The sequence below is a fragment of the Dermacentor andersoni genome, chromosome 6, assembly GCF_023375885.2.
Source record: "Dermacentor andersoni chromosome 6, qqDerAnde1_hic_scaffold, whole genome shotgun sequence".
In the NCBI taxonomy this organism is placed as follows: Eukaryota; Metazoa; Arthropoda; class Arachnida; order Ixodida; family Ixodidae; genus Dermacentor; species Dermacentor andersoni.
The window spans coordinates 138951741-138959982 of NC_092819.1; the positions used below are offsets into that span (position 1 = coordinate 138951741).

Consider the following 8242-nt stretch of genomic DNA (forward strand, 5'->3'; position numbering starts at 1 on the left):
GCACACGATATACACTGGAAAGGAGCCATGGAGAAAGGTTTGCTGCGGCAACTGCGCTCTTATCCCTCCCTGTTCTCCTGTTTTCTATAGCTTTTACAGCAGCTTGTCAAGTTAGCCGTGATCCAAATTTCTTGGTCTCGCTGGTACCACTTGCCTTGTTTTCTTTATTTTTCTTTTGCTTCTTGTGATTCATCTCGGCAGTACTCCTGCTAGAAGGAATTTTCATCTGCTGTCGTACGCTTTTATTGACACGCTGTTCACGCGTCGCGTCTGCACTTCCGTGACCACTCATGTCACGGCTTCACGTGTAGCTTAATCAAAAGATGATGTTACCTATGTATTTGGCAAGCGATATTTTTTTACCTGTGTTGACGCACACAGGAGTGAAAAATTTTTGCCGACATCGAACCATATATTTCTTTTTTATTTCGTGTGTACATTTGCGAATGCGCGTGGCCATTTTAATATGTTGCACCGACATAGGAGTGCACTCAGCGTTTCCTGCACTTCAACAGAAACACTTGGTCATTTAATATTGTATTGTCCATCCTAGAGCGTGCAGCGGACTGCACTTTGCAGAGGTACCATTTACTTGGCTTACCTTGTGCTACAATGAATGACATTATGTATCCCGTTGGTCGCGCATCCAAACGTCACCAAGTGCACCGAACACTGCACCTGTCATTCTTGAAGGCGACAAATGTAGACTCCAGAGTATAGCCTACATTTTCGGTCCAATTTTTTCTGCTAATCTGTGAACAATTTGCCGCAAGTGCCACGCGTGAATGCGTGACACACATGAGTGTTTTATTCTTTTGTTGTTGTCCACCCATTTTTGTTATTCGCTCTCATTTTCTGCACTCACTATGCCCCTTCCTGTTAATCTATCTCTCTCCCGTCATTCACTCACTATTATATTTATCTTTTCTCTTCTAGACCCGGTAGATGTTGCGCCCCTCCATGGTGGCAGTTGCCTAACTATCTCTCTTTGTCCTATGATTGTTTTATGTATTCAAACCTAATATTAGCAGTAATGATTTAATTTTCCGCTGCGAGGAATGCTTGAGTCTCGCCGTTACTTAATTATCTTCTCGGCAAGAGAGACAACAATCCAGCTTCGCTGCTTTCGGACACCTGCTAGCAATGATCGATAGGCTCATAACAGTTGACTGCTGGGCCAGTTACTTCACCGGCTAAGTTTCTACCCTGATTTGTCTAACTAGTTCTTCGCCCTTATACGATGCTTTGGCTACTAAACGTTTTCAATGTACGTCCAGGCGTATCTGTTTTTGTTAACCAGACTAGGCACTCGTCAGTGTCAACTCAACCAAATGCGACGAGGTTTATTGGCGTTGTCGAGCGGTAGCCAGGAACACGGCGGCAGCAACGATAGCTCAGCTGGATGGGCGAACCAGCAGCGCGACCCGCAATGGCGACGGCTTTTGCTAGGATACCGGTCGTCTTCTGGCTCCGAGACACGCGATGGAACTCTCTAGTGCCGTTCTTCTTCTTTACATAGGGTAAGCCAGATAAAATTAGATAAGTTTTGCGTGTAAATTATGCTATTTCAATCTGGAGATGAAGTTGCCGTCAAGTTGAAGTGCCAGGACGTCCATCAACTTGGCCATACCTTCCCTTCAAGAGGGAATATGTCCGCTTCACAGGACATCTTCGCGCTTTTAACAAGTTCCCGTTGGGCTTCCCGCAAGTATTGCAACGAGTCATTCTGAGCAACGTGAAGAATGCGTTCGAAGCGCGAGTAGTTTTATTCTTACCTACTTGCTATAAATCGTGCTGTTTTACAATACATGAATATCAGCTTGCCCAACTGGCCACTCCTATGGGGTACAGGTGCGAGTACGAGCACATAAAGAAATTGCACCGGTCCTGCAACGTTCGTCGCTCTGCAGCGAAAAAATTCTCTGCTTTTATTTTGGGTCTCTTCGAGAATTTCTTGAGCAGTTCTCGTAAATGCAGGCTTGACGAAAAAGAACATTTTGAAGCACATCAGACTGCCCATCAGTCAGATCTGAGTTTTGTAATCTGTCTCTCTACTAGCAGGTTATAAATTAGCGTTTTACCTTTGCCACAAGGATCCTTTCGCCAAGAATCTTCTCGGGACCTGACCATGGCTACCTTTATAGCGAAAGTATTTATGGCTAGGGTTCCGCGAATTTTTCTTCTGCGTGTGAAATAATCGTGGGTCCAGACCGACCCACTGCGGAGGTGAAGCAGGCTTCGAGAACTCCACCAACTTGCAAAAAAAAGTTTACATTCTTGGGTACAAATAGAACCCGTATCAGATATTAAGCTGATAATGACAGATAGACTTTTACCAGGGTCGGCCATCGCTACATTCGCACTGCCCTGTCTTTATCGGCGTTTCAAGCGCTTGCGTGTCTGATTTCCTTCCGCTCTCGCCGTGGTGGCGGTCCCGTCGAAACGTCGCGCGTGTCTAGTTTCCTACGGCTCCCCAGGGTGGCTGTCCCGTCGTCCACGCAAATGCATATAAAAATCACGATAAATGAGTTCACACCTTTGTTCAAAATTATCTGTCACCTCTGTGTCGTATGTTAAACAACTCCACTGGTCATCCACCTTCACAGAGTGGAATGACTCATGATTTTTTCACTTACCGCAAGACATGGTATCCATTCCTCTGGCGCTAAGAAGTTATCTACGGCCGCCATCACTCGAAGGCAATACATGCAGCTCTGATTGCAACGTGAGATGGCGCCTTCGTGGGAGAGACAGCACCCGGCAACTTGAAGAGGAGGGGAGTGATACGGAATGAAGGACGTGTCGAAACCAGTACTCGTAAAAAAAGCACGAGAGGGGAGGCTGCAATGCCGAAAAGGGAAAAAGGCCAGAAGGTGCGGGGCGTTCGATTCCACAATCCGGAAGCACCTAATCCAAAATCCAAAGAGCAGAACGAAATACTTCCGCTCGCCACCCCGAAAGCAGCGGGGGCTCGTGTCAGGGCGCATTCATCGCGCAAATCGAAAACAGCGTCGCGGCGCCTCCGGCGAGATTCACGAAACGCGGAACGAGACGGGGATCGCGGCTCAATTAAAAGGTGCAGCCGCGCGCTTCGCCGAAGCTTCCAAAACGGAATCAAAACGCGCGGCGCACGAGATGCGGCGGGGGCTTAGGAACGATTAATGGAAAAACAGTGGGAGAAGTAACTAAACGCAGACGAAGCTTACACTACACGCCGCTGGCAAACGGGAAGAGGCGAACGCTATCCCGACAACAATGGCTGCTGCTAAACGCGCAATCGTCGTCGTGCCGGTTTGCCCACAGAACGAGAACGGAGCACGCGCTCGAGGCAGGTGAACCGTGAACATGCGGAAAGGGGGACGGGCAGGAGGACCGCCGAGGGGGGAGGACGAGGGGGTTAGCGTCTAACGCGGGGGCACAGGACGGGAGGGAGTTGTTGCAGCTGCGGTGAGTTAACAGAGCTCCCAGGGGCTTTTAATGGCCGCGAGGCGGACACGCTCGGTTGCGGCTGCGGTGCGGAACAAGGGGTCGGGGCGCCAACCTGTATGTACGCACACTCGCGACGACGCAGGGAGAGGGAGAGAGAGAGAGAAACACGTGCAGGGGCCAAATGCCACTGGGGGCTTTAGATGCGCTGGACGCTTGCTCCTGTGGCGGCGAAAGCACGCTGCCGGCGCGTGGCACTTTGTACTATACAGCGCGGTGCCCCTCGCTGTCGCTTAGTCCGCCGTGAAACGCTACGACCGCGAGCACCTCGTGGCCCCCCGTTTTCCTCCGGGCGCAGTTGCGTGCGCACCCTTATTTTGGGTGCCCCCTTGGTGCTCGACGCGCGCAGTGAGTTGGGCAAGCTGCTGTGACGTCATGGCGTGGTTCGCGATCAAGTGTTCCGGGTCTCAAGCCAGTGACCTCAGACTGAGGATTGGGTTCCCGTCGGATCTGTTGCGTTCGCGGGGTACACGACGGCCGGGCAGGGTGGTCCGGGCACGCGCATCGACGGGGTTCGTTAACGAAGGGAAGCGAAGCAGTGAAAATAGAAACAGGCGGAACTTTTCCGATGTAGAGGTCTGGAGCTTTTGCTGTACGCTTTTATTTCTTCTTTTTACGCTCTCTACTTTCGGTGGGTGGACCTGTCCCGCATTCGATAAAGGTTTCCTTGTTCTATCTTTACTGAATAATGGTTATGGTTTATGCTGTATATAAGGGACCCTAAAAGGGAGAAATTACTGAATTTATACTGATTATTGTTCTTCGAAAAATGCGTTTTGTTTTAAATTTTGCGGTAGGAGGATGAAGATTAGAGCACAGAATGAAGGCTAAACTCCATGTTATATTTAAATTTCTCACAGGAACGCCAGCGCAATTCGTCTTTGTGACGTTACTGATTTCAAAGTTTTTTCTCGTATTTTGGTTGTTATAACTCAGTAAACGTTCTTAACACTTGGTAAGTTCAGTCTTTCCACTCCATCTTTACCGATAACTAATTAACTACGACGGAGCACACACCATCCAAATGAATCACGTCGCGGCAAATTAGTGTGGGAAGTTCAAGGCATCGTTGCCACCTGCCTTTCGTATTTGTTTCTCTTCTGGCTTATTAAACCTCCTAGTAAGGTGAGAGTGGCGGCGTTTATGGTATGACAAAATGGTAATTTACTAACAGAGACCAACCACGTGATAAGAACAAAAAGGAATCAATGCGAAATAAATCAAGGTGGACGCACGGAAAGCCTTCGAAGAAGTATTTATTGGCCCAGTTCACTGGCCCTCGCTCTCACTACATGAGTCATGGCACAGCTGCCATGTCAGGACTAGTCAGTGTGAAAAAAAAAAAAACAGCAGCAAAAGAAATAAAACAGTAGTAGCAGCCCGCTACAAGTGCGTAGCGGGCCGCTCCCACGTCCGGACAGAAAGACCTAGCCTCTCCGCCCCGTCGCGGGCCCGTTGGACTGCCCGTAATTGGGCTTTAAGATTGGGACTGCGTAGGGCAGCCTACACAGTCCCGACAACGTAACGTCTTCGCCGTCCCGTAACGCGGGGCACCGCCAGAGCATGTGATCTAAGTTGGCAAAGTCTGAGCAAAGCGTGCAAGTGCTTGACGTTTGAATTTGGGGATATATCCGGTGTAAGAGGGCGGGGCTTGCGCATGCCCCGACTTGCAAGAGTCTGATTGTCAACGCCTGAGGACTGTTCAATTTACTGTGTGGCAGCGGATACTTCTGCCTCCCCGGATAAAAGTACTTTGTGAGTTCGTTGTACGAGGCAGAGGGATCCCTATATCCCTGTTGTCCGGAACGCTTGGTGCTCTCACCAAATACATGATGGTCGTGCTTGAGGGAGGCATAAATGGGCAGGTTTGAGCAGGCTTAAATGTAACAAGAAATGAATATAAAGACCCACATAATAAAAACTGTGCCTAATAATCTCTAATTATCATTTGAGATTCCGTTTTTATTCATGATATTTCGCTATCGTGCGCATCTGCGATATTTTCGTTGACCATGAACCCACAAGCTTCTTCAATGGCAGTGATCTTCATCGACGCAGAAACTGTCGCAATTGCTTTAGCGATAGCGTTCACTGAGGCTAAAATTATCTTTAGCGACTCAAAAACTGCCATAAGAAATTTGACAAAAAGGTAGAATACGCTTGGCGGCATACCTAATCTTCCAAAGACGGAGCGGAACCAGACCGCTCAGCTAGAGTGAAGTTATATGGGTGCCTGCGCACTCGTATCATCCGGGAAACGAGGCCACACACAACCCGAGGATTTATCGGCCGGGCAGCGGGCGACCCGGATCTCAGATCGGTAAGGACCTCATGGTCACATACCATGAGATTACGAGGCACTATAGAAACTATAGGTTGTATTACCCAATCTAAGACAAAGCTCTAGACAAAGAGGAACAGGTAACATAGAAACAGCTCCAAACAGACACACAAGCCATATAAATGCTCAATGATATACCCCAGACATATAAACTCTCATACATGCCAGCTTTGCTCTCATCCCAAGATAGATATTCCCCAAATATTATACGAATGCCCGTGCAAACCGGGTCGGGAGGGACTGAAATACTTCGCAGAGTGGGAGGCTGCTGTGACCAGCTCGGACCCTCACATCCAGAAGGCGGCCTTACAGCGCACTTAGGAGGCCGCAAGGTGTCACCTCACGGAGCTTCGACGCCAACACAAAACGAGTCCTTAAGGAAACGAAGGACTGAGGATGTCTGGGCAGCCGCTCTTGCTCTTGCAACAATTTCGCCCAAGTTTCATTCATATTCCATCGTGGACACGCAGTTTTCTCAAGAGCTTTTCATAACACGAATAATAGTTCCCACTTTGTAGGACAAGCTCTCCTAGATCTTCCTCACATTTTTCACGTGCTTAAATTGGGCTCATTCATTCATTCAAATAACTTTATTTCGTGCCCTGCGATTTGGTGGGGTGGGCCTGGACCCCGCCTAGGTTTCAGCCAAGGGTTGTTGGCCCTTGGCAGCTTCCTCGGCTCGCTGGACGGCCCAGAGTTGGTGCGGTTCGCTTTTAATATTCCGCATAAGAAGAAGTTCGTGTGGGCCGTGCTAAGTCGTGATACATATTTGTAACTGTTTCTGCCGTGCGGCGGACTTTGATCGATGTAATAAACTTCATGCTTACATATCGCTCGCTAATGATGGGGAAGGAGGAGCGCTATTTAAAGGACCAAGTCTTTCTCGTAACACGCGCGCGGATGTTCTTTAAAGAACAATGTGCGTCTATTTCAGACAGAGGGAGCGGCGATCTCGCATCCTTGTTACGTGTCCCACGCGCTATGACATCATCATCATCACCAGTTGTAATTGTACAAATGCATAGCACCCACTAGAGTAGGATAGCGTGATGCTGTTCTCTTGCTGTAGGGCATGCCTTTGGTAGCTCATATACATAAACATTTTTCTCTTAGCGTATGCTCAGGACGTTATGTGAAGATATCATGGCCATTATTCGTTCGCAAAAACGTCTCATCTTAGAATTGCTCGCAAGAGAAAATTTCAGCCACTCCCGATTCTGGGCAGATCACTGAGAGTGCCGGCTGTCCAATCACAAAACGATCTTACGAACGAGAAGCTTTGTGGACTCAGCCCTTGTTTTCGTACACTGGGATAAAAAATTGGGCGTTTTATTTTGACGGCTGTGTGGTCTTGTGTCTAATTTCGGTTGCGCTTGAGCACTGTAAATATGTGACGTTATTAAACAATTTGCTTCTTCCGCCGGCATGCTACAGGTATACAACAAGTCCTCGCTGTTTAGCTGAAGCAATCTCGGATGCCTAGAATCCTAGGAGGATGTCACGCGTCCGCTTGCCAGTGGTGAGGTATTGGTTCGATTCGTTCGGCTATCAGCTATGCCGCTACATCGGGCCAAGCAGCGAGTAATAGAAGGTAGATTACAGAGCGAGCCATTACGCTAGGATTTTTCGCAACAAAACATTTCAGCCAATACTAATGCTGGACCTATAGGGAAACACAACAGGCCACTGTTAAAAAACATTTTCGAGAGAAAACTTTCGTGAATTCAGCCTGAATGGGGCTGTTCTCACGCCACCAGTTCTTGCCTGATGTTGAAACGACACGTTCCTCCCCTGGAAAACAAACAGAAAACTGTTTCGTACGAAACCTGTCGTAGCAAATTCTTTACAGCTTTCAGGGGCTCGCCAGTACATCTTGTAGCGCTTCGAGGCGTATGACCTTCAACTAGCGTAGAAAGAAAACGCACTCTTTCTAAGTAATCTTCTACGTCTTCCACAGGCATTCCTTTTTCGTTTTCTTTTCGCAGGTGACAGTTACAGTTTATTCCTCGGTGGAATTACATCAGTCAAAAGTAATTACTGCCTCGCACGATGCAAAAACAAAAGTAAACTGAGGGGCATGCCCCACCCCAGTTTATACATTACATTCATTTTGTAACAATGAGCAAAACGAGAACACAGTAAAAGCGGGAGCCAATGTTTCGACACGTGGACTTGTCTTTTTCAAGGCCAGTCCTGTGTCGACAAGTCCACTTGTCGAAACGTTGGCTCCTACTTTTACCTCGTTCTCGTTTTGCTCGCCGTCTTGAATTTCCATCTCCCGCCATTCCCGTGTTTTCCCTGGATTCATTCTCGAAGGTAGACAAAAAGAAATTATGCCGCTTCCAGTAAAGGCGATTAGGCAATCTCTCCACGCTGCGTGTTCTACTGCATATTGGTATAAGCACACTCAACTCC

The 8242-nt window shown here is 48.2% G+C and overlaps 1 pseudogene; it reads right to left on the reverse strand.

Moving 5' to 3' along the window:
• Nucleotides 1–2194: 2194 nt before the first annotated feature.
• LOC126523787 (U2 spliceosomal RNA) lies at nucleotides 2195–2349 on the reverse strand (annotated as a pseudogene).
• Between the last annotated feature and the right edge of the window lie 5893 nt (nucleotides 2350–8242).